Source organism: Cupressus sempervirens, chromosome 1 (genome assembly GCF_028749045.1).
Source record: "Cupressus sempervirens isolate cs-2001-9-10 chromosome 1, ASM2874904v1, whole genome shotgun sequence".
Classification (NCBI taxonomy): Eukaryota; Viridiplantae; Streptophyta; class Pinopsida; order Cupressales; family Cupressaceae; genus Cupressus; species Cupressus sempervirens.
In genome coordinates this window covers 732,738,059-732,751,532 of record NC_143118.1, presented here as the reverse complement: position 1 = coordinate 732,751,532, position 13,474 = coordinate 732,738,059, and the positions used below count along the sequence as shown (strand labels likewise).

Below are 13,474 nucleotides of genomic sequence, written 5' to 3'. Positions count from 1 at the left end.
TTCTTTTAACACTCTACCTCTCCTTTGTTTTTTGGAGGCTATATTGTAGCAGAGAAGATCTTCAAAGTCCCCAAAGCTTATTTCTTGAGGTGCTAAAAAAGAAGCTCTATTGGGGTCCCATAAATTGTTAGAAAGTTCCCAACATCTTGGAAAATTGACATCTAAAGGTAGTCTACGCTAGCTACCACATGTATCACACTGAGCCCATTGATCCAGTAGTATATGTTCTAGGTAGTCTACGCTAGCTACCACATGTATCCTTCAATCATGACAATGCTAGGTATAGCCTTTGGAGTAGGATGAAGCAAATCTTGAGCTTCTTCCCATTACATTATAGAACTTATATAATGACTACCACGAGGGTTTCAAGAAAAGGCAACAGCTTTCAAGATGGATGGCTCTCCTTGTTTAGCGCAGGGTATCTTTATGTTTATGCATGGGTATTCTCTTAATTGGCTACATGGGCTTAGACATCATTAAATTTAGTTGAGGCCCTATACAATTGTTTTGCAAATAATTTATAGCTCTACCTTGAAACTGGGTGCAGTCCTACTTGATGCATTTTTATAATCTTACTAACACAGTCCACTCTAATGGCTAGATGCATCTAATATTGTAGATGGAGGAGGCCTAGCATGACAATTTTCCAAGGACAAATTCCCCATTTCATGTGACACATAACTGGCTCTTTCCTAGCTACTATATTTTCCTTTCAATTATTTGGGAGTTCCTTTTTATGGCATGCACTAATTTCCTCATTCTCTATAGGAAAATTTCCCCTATCTCCTATGCCTTCCTTTACATGAACCTTGGATACCAAAATAGTCGGCAAGATTAAATGGTGATAGATGCAACTTAAACAAATATATTTTCTCAATATATCTATTTTGTGCATATCCAACAACCATGGCAATTCAATAATTTTTGGGATGTGACTGGGAATCCCTCTGTCAATTTATAACTAACTCATCGAATCAATCATCTTTAGCTGGGGTTGTTGGGGTTCTCAATTTTCAATTTTGACATGAATAGTTTCAAAAACCCTTCTTCATACTTAAACTGAGATACTGGATATCACACATGGTATGTAACTAGCCTTACTTTGGATAGAAATTATTAATATACTTTTCCTAAGCAAGGATTTTCTTTGCATATTTACTTCACTTGCCACTACCTCAAATGCATTGAATTACATACAAGTGGTGTTGATTGATTATTAAGAAAAAATTCACCAACATTATCAACAACCCGAACTTGGATATAGGGATCTTTTGGAGGGATCATATCCATAGTAAGGTCAAGGTCTAAATTTGACATATGTGATCCCAATATTTTTGAGTAGTTTTTAAAATATTCCTTCTAAGAATATCTGAGTTTCTCTTGAATTTCCTATGGAACTACAACTCCAAGCTTCCATCTCAAGCTTTGAATTAGTTGTGCCTGATTGTACATGTAAGACATGAGGCAACACTTGTTGCAAATCAAGGAAATGTGATGAATAACAACAACAAAATGATCTTTATTTTGAGTTGTTTCTACATCTGGTCCTTCCTCTTGAATTTTTGCCATACAAGTTTCAAGCTGAACATGGTGTTCACTACATTCCTATAACAATTGCTCAATTGAATCACTATTGAATCGAGAAAGTTGATCTTTTTCACAAGATGCCAGTTCTTGAAAAAGTTTAACAGCTTTTCTCTATTTCTATCCTTGGCCCTACATGATATACCCACAAGGATCAAACTCAACCAACTTGGGGATTGAAAAGAAGTGGAAAAGTTGATGATTCAGAACTGGCTAGGTGTAAGTGCCCATACATAAATAATAGTCATTACTTGTGCATAAATTTCCCCTTTTTTGACTCCTTGACTGGTCTCCTCTTTCTTTTAGAATGTCCCTTGCTCTTGCATGGTGATTCTTATTAATAGGTGACACTCCTTGAGAAAGGGCTTTAAATACTATCACCAAATTCATCTCCTGAATAGGATCTCTACCATTAATATTACTAAGCTCTTCTTGAGATGATCATAACTTGTGATCTCTATCTTGAAAACATTTCACTTCTTTGAAGTTCTATTAATTTGATAAAATTAGTTGGACCCCAAAGTGGGTCTAGCTAAAAAAAATTCATTTCCAAACAACTAAAATGCTGAATTGATCTATTGATCATCTCAAACTGATTAGAATCAAGTTTGATCACTAAACCATCAATTAAAGCTTATTTTATCACTTATTTGCAAACTATCAATTTAATGCCAAAGGGTCCTTTGACTGGCCTTAAAAACTGATCTGAACCTATGACCGGGCTCTAAAAATTGACCCATTGATTCTCTATTCTGCACACTTGTACAATGTCAAATCTTTTCTCATGAAAAATTATAGGTTAAAAGATATTGACAGTCAAAGTTGACCTCACAAAAGTGCCTGCAAGAAAAATGTCAGAAAATAATAAATTGGGTTCAGAATCAACTTCAAAACCTGGGTAAATTGACACTTGGGGAAACAAAAACTAGGACGTTGGTACACTATCACAAGGAGAGTATAAACTTGAAATTTGGGCTCATGATGAATAATTGGGCATAAATGGTGAGTGATCAAAGTAGGGTGCTTAGAATTGCATACTGGAAATAATGGTAGAAAAGCAATTTTTGCAAATGGAATGGACTTGGGAAAGTATATAGATGGATTCGTCAAGATGTGAAAATTGTCACACTTAAAGTATTTTCAAAAGACAACATAGCAGTACAATCCATTTGATATCACCTATCATCGATTATGAGTTATAACATCACAAACAGGGGTACTAACAAATCTGCAAATGCTGACACCATTAAAAAGCTAGAAATTGCATTTGGAATTGCATTTGAAAACTGATCAAATAGATTCGTCATAAGTTGAAACTTGAAACATAACAAATCTCTAAAATCTATAATGTAACACAAAAGGAATTTTAGGATTTTGGTCAATTGGGCCAAAGTTATAACATGTCAAATAGGGCTTCCTTAAATTATGTGCAATGTGCATCAAGATGAAAACAGTAAACTACCAACTTTGAGGGGTTTGAAACCTAGTCAAACAGATTTGAATTGACTCAAAATATGAAACATAGGCTCTCAAGTATGGACACTAAACACTCCCAAAGTGGAAAGTCATGAAACATTTTTGGGTGTGAGATATTTACTTGCAAACACAACCTCCTATCATTGTTTGACACTCAAGCAAAAGAGCAGAAATGATAGTTGCTCAAAATGAGACTTCACGAAATGAATGTAAATGACAATTTAACTTCATGGAACATATAGACGCACTAAATAAATGGTGCTAGAAACATTAAACACCTCATGGGGCTCAAAGGTATAGTCAAGTGCATTCACATTAAAGAGTGCTCATAGGGCTTGAATTCTTAATGGTACTCAAAATCAGGAAAGAAATTTATAGTCCCAACACTATGTCCTTGTCATCTTTCAAAGGAAAACCTTTAGGCTACTAAATGTATACTTCTTCTTCAAGTTTTCCATTCAGAAATGCTGACTTGACATCCATTTGATACACTTTGAGTTTATTTTCTGTTGCATAGGCTAAGAATAATCTTGTTGCTTCTATTCTTACCATAGGAGCATAGGTCTCATCACAATCTATTCCTTCTTGATGTGAGTAACCTTTTCATACTAATCTTTCCTTATTCCTTAAAACTTCACCTTGTTCATTCATCTTGTTCCTAAATACTCATTTAGTTCCTATCACATTTGTGTCTACTAGTCTCAAGACCAATTCTCATATCTCATTCTTTATTATCTGATCCAAATCCTCTTTCATAGCTTGCTTCTAGTGATCATCTTTACATGCTTCATCTACATTCTTAGGTTCAACTTGAGATATCAAACATAGTTCTTCATTGACTCTACTTCTTGTCATCACACCTTTATCTCTACTTTTATTTATCTACTCAGATGGGTGATTCTTTATCATATTCTATCCCAAAGTAGGAGTTACTATCTCAACTCTTAGCTTTGCTAAAGGTTTTGAGCTTTGTTCCTACCTTGGCTCTCCTTCATTCTACAAATCATTGTTAGTCTCAAGAAGTACTTCATCATTCCTTGGATTAGTAACAACATCATTATTTGAATTATAATCAACTATTCTCTCTTGTATCCTAAATTTCTTATCAATTCTCACATTTGCACTTTCCATAATAGTCCTAGTTCTTAGACTATAGAATCTATAAGCCTTTATTTTGAATGAATAATCTAGAAACATACCTTCATCACTTCTAGCATCAAACTTTCCAATATCATCATCTCTTTTGATATAACACTTACTAAAAAATTCTAAAATACTTAACTGTAGGTGAGTGGCCAAACCACAATTTATAAGGGGTATTATTTGTGTCTTTCTTGACTTTCACTCTATTCATAGTGTAGACTGCTATATTCATGGCTTCTCTCCAAAACATCTTGGATACACCATTCTTAGCTTACATAGCTCTTGCTACTTTGTAACTAACCTATTCCTTCTCTTTGCAATGCCATTCTATTTAGGGGTTCTTGGAGCTAATAAGTATCTTTTGATTCCATATTCTTCACAAAACATGTTAAACTCATTTAAAGTAAATTCTCCTCCTCTATCTGATCTTAAACATTTAATCTTCATACTAGATTCATTCTCAACTCTATTCTTGAATATCTTGAACTTATCAAATGCCTCAGATTTATCTTTAAGAAATGCAACCCACATCATTCAAGAAAAGTCATCAACTAGAATCATAAAATACCTTTCACCATAGAATCCTTTATTCTTTGTAGGATCATTAAGTTCTATGTATACAATCTCAAATTTTTCTATAGTAGTAAACTTCTTACTAGGAAAAGAAGTTATGTTATGCTTTGCCAAAATACACTCCTTGCAAATTGTGTTAGTGGGTTTTAGAATCTTAGGAAAATCTCTAACTGCAAACATACTACTAGTCTTCACAATATTGTCAAAGTTTATATGACAGAATCTCTTATGCTATAACCAACTATCATCTACCTTTGCAACCAAACATGTCATTTCATTAGGATTCAACTAAAATACATTACCTCTAGATCTAGTTTATGTTTCAATTACCTTTCCATATTTATCTTCGATCATGCATGTCTTCTCTATGAACTACAATTGATAAACTTTGTCCACTAGTTTTCCAACACTCAAAAGATTGTGCTTCAAACCATCAAACAAATATACATCATGAGTGATAGTTTTACCATCAAGAGTTGTAGATCCAATACCTTTATCTTGGCATGTTGCATTGATTCTAACTCTAACAATGCCTCCATCCTAACTTTTGAAGCCAAAAAACTTGTTCATATCATTAGTCATACAATGTGAACAACCACTATCAATTATCCAATTAGATTTCAGCTTCTCAACGTGTGACACCAAAGCTACTTTCTATGGAATTTCTTCTTTAATTTCTAGGAATCCAATTTCATCATCACTAGCACTTACTACTTGTTCATCAGAATCATTTTGTTCATTTGCATACAAACACTCTCTATCTCTTCTAGGTTTGTAATTTCCTTTATACTTTTTCTCTCTTTTAGAACACTTAGATGCATAATGATCATATTCATCACAAGTCCAACATTTAAAGATTTTCTTCCACCTTTTCCTTTTCTTACTAGATGGGTACTCCTTCAATATTTCTATCCTCATTAGATCTGTTGTTGCTAGAAAAATCCCCTTTAGTACTTGTGCTCCTTGATAAACTAGGTCAAAAATTCAAGGCACTGAAAGCTATTTTAGTTTTGGTCAATTTTTCAGATTGTCTAAGCTCATTCTCACCTGCTTCAAGTCTCCCAAGAAATGTCTCCTTTTTGAAATTTTTGGTACAAGATATCAACAACTATATCATTTGAAATTGTATATGAGCAATGTTAGTATGCTAATAGAAACCAAATTTAAATAAAGCTTCTACAAACTAAACAAAATTCATAAACTTCAAGATAGACTAAGATGAGCTCTCAATTGAGAATATGAGCCATTAATGGGCTCTCTCAATAAGAAGCTCTCTTGTTGAGTGGCTTTGTCTAAATAGATAGGATGTATGCTCAAGCTTATGCTTCAAAAAGGGCTTCAAATGGAGTTCAAATTTGGGTGTGAGTGTATGGTTTTGATGTAAAATGGATTCTTAAAATGGCATTGTGACTTTACTTCATGGATTGTGTTATTTTGCAAAGGGGAAGGATCCAATTTATAGGCAAGAGGCTTGAGTGATTAAGGGCTAAGATGCAAGGATGGGAAAAAGCTCATGGAGGGCTCAGATTGCATGAGAAGAGAGCACATGGATTGTGCTTCCTTACAACCAATCAGGGAGTGACACATGCCATAGGGTGAGAGGATGGAGGAAAGGGGAAGGATGAGTCAACAAAGGAGGCTCAATGGGATAAAATCTTCATAAAGACCCTCATAATGGCTTGTAAGAGCAATAAAAGGGCTTGGAAGAGTCATTTATGGCCTAGTGGGCTTCATAAAGTTTTATGGTTCAGATATTTTGAGGGAGATGAGAGAAATTTCGACTTGGGCATGATTAGGAGGATTTTAAGCTTGCTTAGGATTGTGCAAATGATTAGAGGATGGATTAGGATTAGCTTAGGGATAGGCAAGTGGATGGCATTTAATGAGGGTGGGTGAAGGAGGATATATTTGTTAACTTTGGCTTGGGTTAGTAAGTCTTAACCCATGTTTAGGGAATGTGACAAGGTTAGGAGGGGATTAGGATTAGGTTTAAAGACATCTTCTAGAAGAGTCTAGACTTTGGATGAGGATAAAGACTTTCTAGAATAGTCAAGAACTTCCTAGGATGAGGATGAAGACTTTCTAGAAGAGTCTAAAACTTCTTAAGATGAGGATAAATTAGATTTTTAGGAAATAAATAAAGTTTTATTTATTTCAAGGGTTTGGGTTGAGGAGATATTTATTAAAACTTTTTTAATAAACATGAGGATTAATATTTAATCTTAATTAATTATTTTGAGTTGGGATTAGGGGTAGGAAATGATGGGATTAGCTTTTAATCAAAATTAAAAAAGGATTAGAAGATTTTGGAAGAGGTTAGTGGTCTTAAGGAAATTGGCCAAGTTTTGAGCAAAAAATAATAATTTTTATTTATTCTGGGTTTTTTGATCAATTTATTAATTAAATAATTAATAAATAAGGAAATAATGTTTAAATAAGATTTAAACATTTTTGGGAGGGATTCCTTAATTAAATATTTTTAAATAAGATAAAGGGATTTAATGGCATAAAAATAAATAAATTAATTAAATAATTAATTAATTAATAAATGATGACGTCATTAGGAATTTTTCAAAAAATAAAAATACTTTATTTTCTAAAGGTTTTTAGGTGTCTACATTTTTCCCCTCTTTGATGTGATGCCACAAGTGGCATGGCATCAAAGATAAGAAAATAAGATGCCCAAGGCTAGAGCAGAAGAGGAGAGAATGGATTGTGAGATGCCCCCTCAAGAAGGCGACAGGGAGAGAAAGTGAGGCTTGACAACTTCTTGAAAAGTACAAGAATCTGAGATGAGCAAGAAGACTCAGATTGGCTTAAGAGAAGAGGTTTAGTTATCTCAAACTCTCACTACGGGAGAATGATAAAGGGAGAATCAGAGGCACAAGAGGAAGCAAGCTTAAGATCTCAGGGATTGCAAAGGATGAAGGAGTGGAGCACTATAAAAGGAATCCAAGATGGGGAGATGGATGAGGGGACTATAAAGCTGATGCAATAAGATTTCAAAGAGTCAGATTGGTGGAAGATGGGTTTCAAAGATCCGTAGGACTAGGATTGTGGATCTCGAAAGATGAGGCTTGGTGGATTTATTTGGATTGATGGATCCCTAAGACTAGGATTGTGGATCCCTAAAGCTAAAGGTGAGGAGTGATTCAAAGAGATAATGATGCATAAGCTGGGGTAGGAGAGACAGATGTTGGATATGGATGGGGGATAATGGAGATGAAGGGAAACCATTGAAGCTTTTTGAGCGGGAGGATAATTCAAAGAGAAGTACCACCATGTAGTTGAGCACTAGATTTGCTATAGGATTGTTGGTTAATTTCCAAGGTTACCAAGAACATCAAGGCCTTTTCACCAATTGTCTAGAGGACTGACGAACTGACTCGAAACAAACATGCAAGGATTGCCCCAACATCACACATGATTCTTAAAAGAAGCATCGTGGAACCGACACTGGGTAACCCACAAGAAGAAAAGAAAAATAAATGAAAGACCTGATCAAGACCTTATGCTTAGATTGCCCCATTCGTAGCATACCATGATATGGAAGATCGTGGCAACCTTGAGGAGGGAACAAAAAGATTGCTTGGAAAAGATACTTCAAGACCCAAAAGGGAAGATTTCAAATCCAAAGAAAGTGAAAATCCAAAAGAGAACCATTTGCCAACGAGATGGGTAGGACGAGGTACTAACAGACCAAGATCAAACATGAGGAAAGCTATATCCTGCAAGGATCTATCGGAGAGCACCTAAGCAGATGGATCTGGATGAGTGATGCATCTGGCAAGCTGAACTAAGAAGGATAACACTTTGGTGATAGGAGATCTAGCTAAAGGATGCATTGGGATAGCTAACCAAGGGTTGTGCGATGTGTGCAAGATGTTGATCAAGGAGGAACTGAGACAAAATTTTGATAGATACAATGCTACTAAGCTAAAGAGGATGTACAAGCTGACAGACCAAGATATTTACAAGCTGAAGCTGACCAAGATAGGTACAAGCAGGAAAAAGCTCAGGATGATAGGATAGCGGGATGGTTCGATGTTGTGAAAGATGTGAAAGCTAAGGGTGGGGTGATAGCGAAAGATATGGATTTGGTAGGATGCATCCAATGATGATGAGAGATTTTGTGACCAAGGATAGCTAGAGGAGCATGATGAGATGGCTGGATAGGGTGGTAGATAGCTAGGATTATGATGGATATAAAGAGATGACATTATGTTTGCATGAGGATAGCCTAGAGCTAGATACCAATGACAAGGGAGGATGGACAAGACAAGATCTCCAAGGAATATAGTGCCCCCAATCAGAAGATAACATGCAGAAGGAGGTCTTATGATGGATGTGATAGGATTGAAGCTAGGTTGGAAAAAGTTGAAGGGGCTAGAGAGATGGATGATAGCTGGGATGGTTGGCTGAAGCTGTAGGAGATAAGTGGATGGTGTGAGATGGAAGATGGAGGGTGGAGGATAGGTGGATAGATTGGAAAATGGAGTTGGATGTCAAGAGATGACCAAAAGCATAAGGGTGATAGGCTAAGCTAGGGATGGTGGGATTACGCATGACACTTGTTTGCCAAGTTTTCATCATGGTACTTGTCCAAGGTGCTTGAATTGCCAAGTTTTCACCAGTGGACGCTTTATTTTTCTTTTCTTTTTTTGACTTTTTGACTTTGGACTTAGCTGGAATGATCTTGGCTTTCTTTAGCTATTTTGGCTTTTTTGGGATTTTTCACTGGCTATTGGAATGTTCAATTTTGTTGCTAGTTGTTGGTACATCGGATTTGTGATTTATGCAATAGATTGGATAAGATGGGATTGATGGTAGGAGATTGAGGGATGAAAAGGTTGGAAAGGAGCATGAGATGGGGATGCTTGCAATAGCAACATTGGCACATGTTGGGATGGGTGTGAAAAGAGCATATGGGGGATAGATGGTAGATGCAGGCATGATGGAGGATTTGTGAAAGTGTGCTTGGGGATATAGGCACCCAAGATGGAGTTAGGAGATGGGGGACATGAGTCACTAGATGGAGGATTAGCAATGGTGGATGCCATTATGCATTGGGTTTCAACTTTTTTCTTTGGGATCCACATGGTTTTGGATTTTCTTTTCATAGGCATTTGCATTATTTTGCATTCTTTGACTGGATTTTTCCTTTTTGGTGTATGTCTTTTAGAATAGACATATGATTGCCTAGGATGTAGATTTTTAGCTTTATGCATTTTGAAGTTGGCATTTACATTGCTATGGTAAGCTTTGGAAAGATGGTTAGGTGAAGCTTTGTGAGATGGAGAGGATATGGGAGAGTGTGTAGGGGGATGATGATGGATGATGTGCCTTGATATGTGCCTTTTCTGATATTGCATAGGAATGGAGGGAATAGGATTTGAATGATGGCTGATAAGAGGATGGAGGATGGTAGATTTTGGGACATAGGGACCCAAAATGGATTTAGCAGATGAAGGGGGGATATTGGTATGTTGTTTTAGTTTGCAAAGATGGTGGAGGGGGGATGACATAAGATTTCTTGAAGGAGTGATGGGAGGCTGGCATGGGGGGTTTGGAGATAGGCTTGGTTTGGGGGTGTGGTGTACCAACACCTTTAGATGGTGAGCCTTTGGATACATATCCAAGACCACAAAATTCTAGATTTTTTTGTGCAATAATAGGCTTTCTGATTCCTTGCTCTTGTGGTCCTAAACCTTGACCTTGATAATTCTATTGATTGATCATTTGGACTAGCCGATAATACTTTTTTCTTGCAAAAAATGGTGGAAGTGCTTTATCAGATGTACTGCAATAGAGAGATACTATTCTTAATTCTTCTGCTAAGAGGAGGCCACTATGGATGAATGTAAGTGAACCAAGAAGGTATATTATAGATGGTGAAATAGCTTGGATATGTGGTAAGATGGAAGCATGGAGTGGAGGAGATGGTAGGATAGGATCTTGATTTAGCTGATGGGATGAAAAGATATCCTGCAGTAGAGGAGGTATGGCTTGAGTTTTTGGAGATGGAGGGGATAGTGACTCCACTATGGATGGAACACATGGTACAATGATATCTTCATTTATGCTTTGGGGGATGTCAACATGCTTTTGGGTAGGATCTTGATAGTATTCGTTTGGAGTGGATGGTGCGATAGGAGGTGAAGGGATGGACTCTTCAAAGGCAGCGGATGGATAGATGGGAGATTCAGTAGTGGAGATGGGTGAGTAGAAGATGGATGCATAAGGGTCATTATGGGAGATTTGGGAAATGCTTGGAGGTGATGTGGATAGGATTTGGAGGGTTTTGATAGATGGTGGGATTTTGATGCTTGTGGGAAGTGGAAGGATTTTAAGCAATTTGATGGATGGTATGGGGATGATAGCTATGGGAGATGGAGGTGATATTATAGATGGGGAAGCTTCATTACTGACTACTTCACATGGTTGGATTAGATGACATGGCTTATCGACTGTTGGAGGCAACTTTTCTTGTATTTCCTCTAGGAGATTCCTTGGAGACTCGTGTGTCAGAGGTGGAGGTGGATTGACAGGAATAGTTAGTGTGATGGGGGTGGAAGATTGGAAGCTTGGTTGATTGGGTGATGGAGGAGAAGCTGCAATATCAGATGGCATGACTAGATAGTTTAGAAGAATGCATGGATTTTGTGGGATGCTTGGGGGAATGTTTCTAAGGCTTTCAATATACCCATCATAGTCAACAAGATTTTCATCATCATTGGAATAGGAGGTGGCGGGAGAAAGGACAATACAACTGAACACATCATGATAGGTTTGGGATTTCATGTTTTGATGATGAGTCAGATGGGGATGGGGTCTTGCATATGGATGAACACAGAAGCTCATGGTTGGATTTGGATTAAGCGCAGATTTTGGATTAGCTGATGAAGGATTTCCTAGGGAGAGTCAAAGCTGTATGATAGACCTAAGGAGGATTGGCTGGAGATTTTTGGCTTTCCTATGGATGGAAGACTTCAAGGGCATGCTGTCAAAAAGTGAGTTTTTCTTTCCTATGCGCTGGATTGGTGGAGATTGTGTCAACTTAAGGATAGACTAATGATCCTATGGGCATGACATGAGATTGACCACTTGTGGATCCCAACCTTTAGCTCAAGGTGATGAGGGATAACAAGTGACAAAGCTAGATTACCCTAGACAAAGCTCTGTCAAAGGGATAACCTTGGTGAGGCTAGTGGATTGGTCGGATTGATTGGATAGCAAATTCTAGCAGAATGACAACAACTCTCTAAAGGCTTGGGTGTGATTTTGGATTGGGTTGCTAGCTGGCTAGGGGGGATGATTTGGAGAGATTTTGGATTTGGGATTGTTCTAAAGCAAGGAACTAGATAGATTCGGTTGCAGCGGGGGAGCTTGGATGATTTTTTGATGAGGCAGTGACTACGCTAAGTATGCCTTGGGCTAGGAGATTTTTTCTTTTTTGGAATTTTGACCAAAGTTGGCAAACATTCATTCAAAAGCTATGAACAAACAAGAAGACAAAATTTTTGAGCAAGCACATCAAACACACCAACATTCTAGGAAGCTTTCTACAAGGATGAAATTTGTTATAGCTAGGGAGTCCTCGATATACACAAGGTACGTGAGGCCCAAATCCATAGATGAAACCAAAAAGATGTCACACAACCGAGAGGAGCGATAACCCACTTCTCCTCTTTCACTTTTCAAGGGTATAAAGTTCCTTGAGGCTTAGCCCGAGTGACAAAAATCTTGATTCCAAGAGAGGTGTCTTTCGATTCACCTCCCGATTCTTATACTCTGCTAGAATGCTAGAGTTGAGGTCATCCAAGGGGTGATGAAATCCCCAAGCAGGCCTCCTAAAAAGAAACAAGGTTTTGGATCCTAATCTTATGCACCCAAGATGGCCTCGAAAGATGACAAGGGGAGAGAAGACTTGGATGACCTTGGGCTAAAAAATAAAAAAAAAACACGCTTGTTCTTTTACCAACTGACTCTTATGTGTGCTAATCTAGACTTTGCAAGCACTCATGTTTAAGAGACAATGTTCAATTCCAACTTGAAGTGCCAACAAAAGTAAATCGATCGAAGAATGCAAACAAGAAGAAGAGTTAGGGTCAACAAAAGAAAACTCGCGCACCCGGAGGCCCTCCACATCAAGTATCGATTAATTTCCTTTAAAGCATTCAAGAGTTGGTGCGATTTTGTTTTAAGCCCAAAGCAAAGATGTGTGAGACTCGATATGTCAAGCGCGCACCCGAAGGCCCTCCACATCAATAGTTGTTCAATTTTAGTGCCCAAACTTGAAGTGTGATCAATTTAATCTAGAGTTTTGGTCATTTAATTTTTTTGATAAAGTAAAAGCAAAGGTTCAAAGACCAAGTGAGTGAGTTAGATTGTGGAACATTTAACACCTTTTTCAAGTAGACCCATCTGCATAAATGGCGCTGAGATTGCAACCAATGGTTGAATTGATGGGTGATTAGAAAAGAGGTGAGTCCAAGGAAATACTCAAATTGATTTTTGCAAATTTGTATTTAACTTAACAAATTTTCTTAAATGACCAAAAATCAAACTTTACCTAAATTGCATGTTTGTTCAATTTTAGAAGCTCCAAATGAATTGTTTGATATTGCAATGGTTAATTGATCCTTGGCATTCAAGATTGGATTCGTTGTTTTAATCATGCATTCAAGGAAAATTTGAT

At 37.1% G+C, this 13,474-nt stretch overlaps 1 pseudogene; it reads right to left on the bottom strand.

Annotated features, from left to right (window-relative positions):
• Nucleotides 1-1,170: 1,170 nt before the first annotated feature.
• Nucleotides 1,171-13,474, bottom strand: part of LOC149580014 (uncharacterized) — a 174,965-nt pseudogene continuing 162,661 nt past the window's right edge.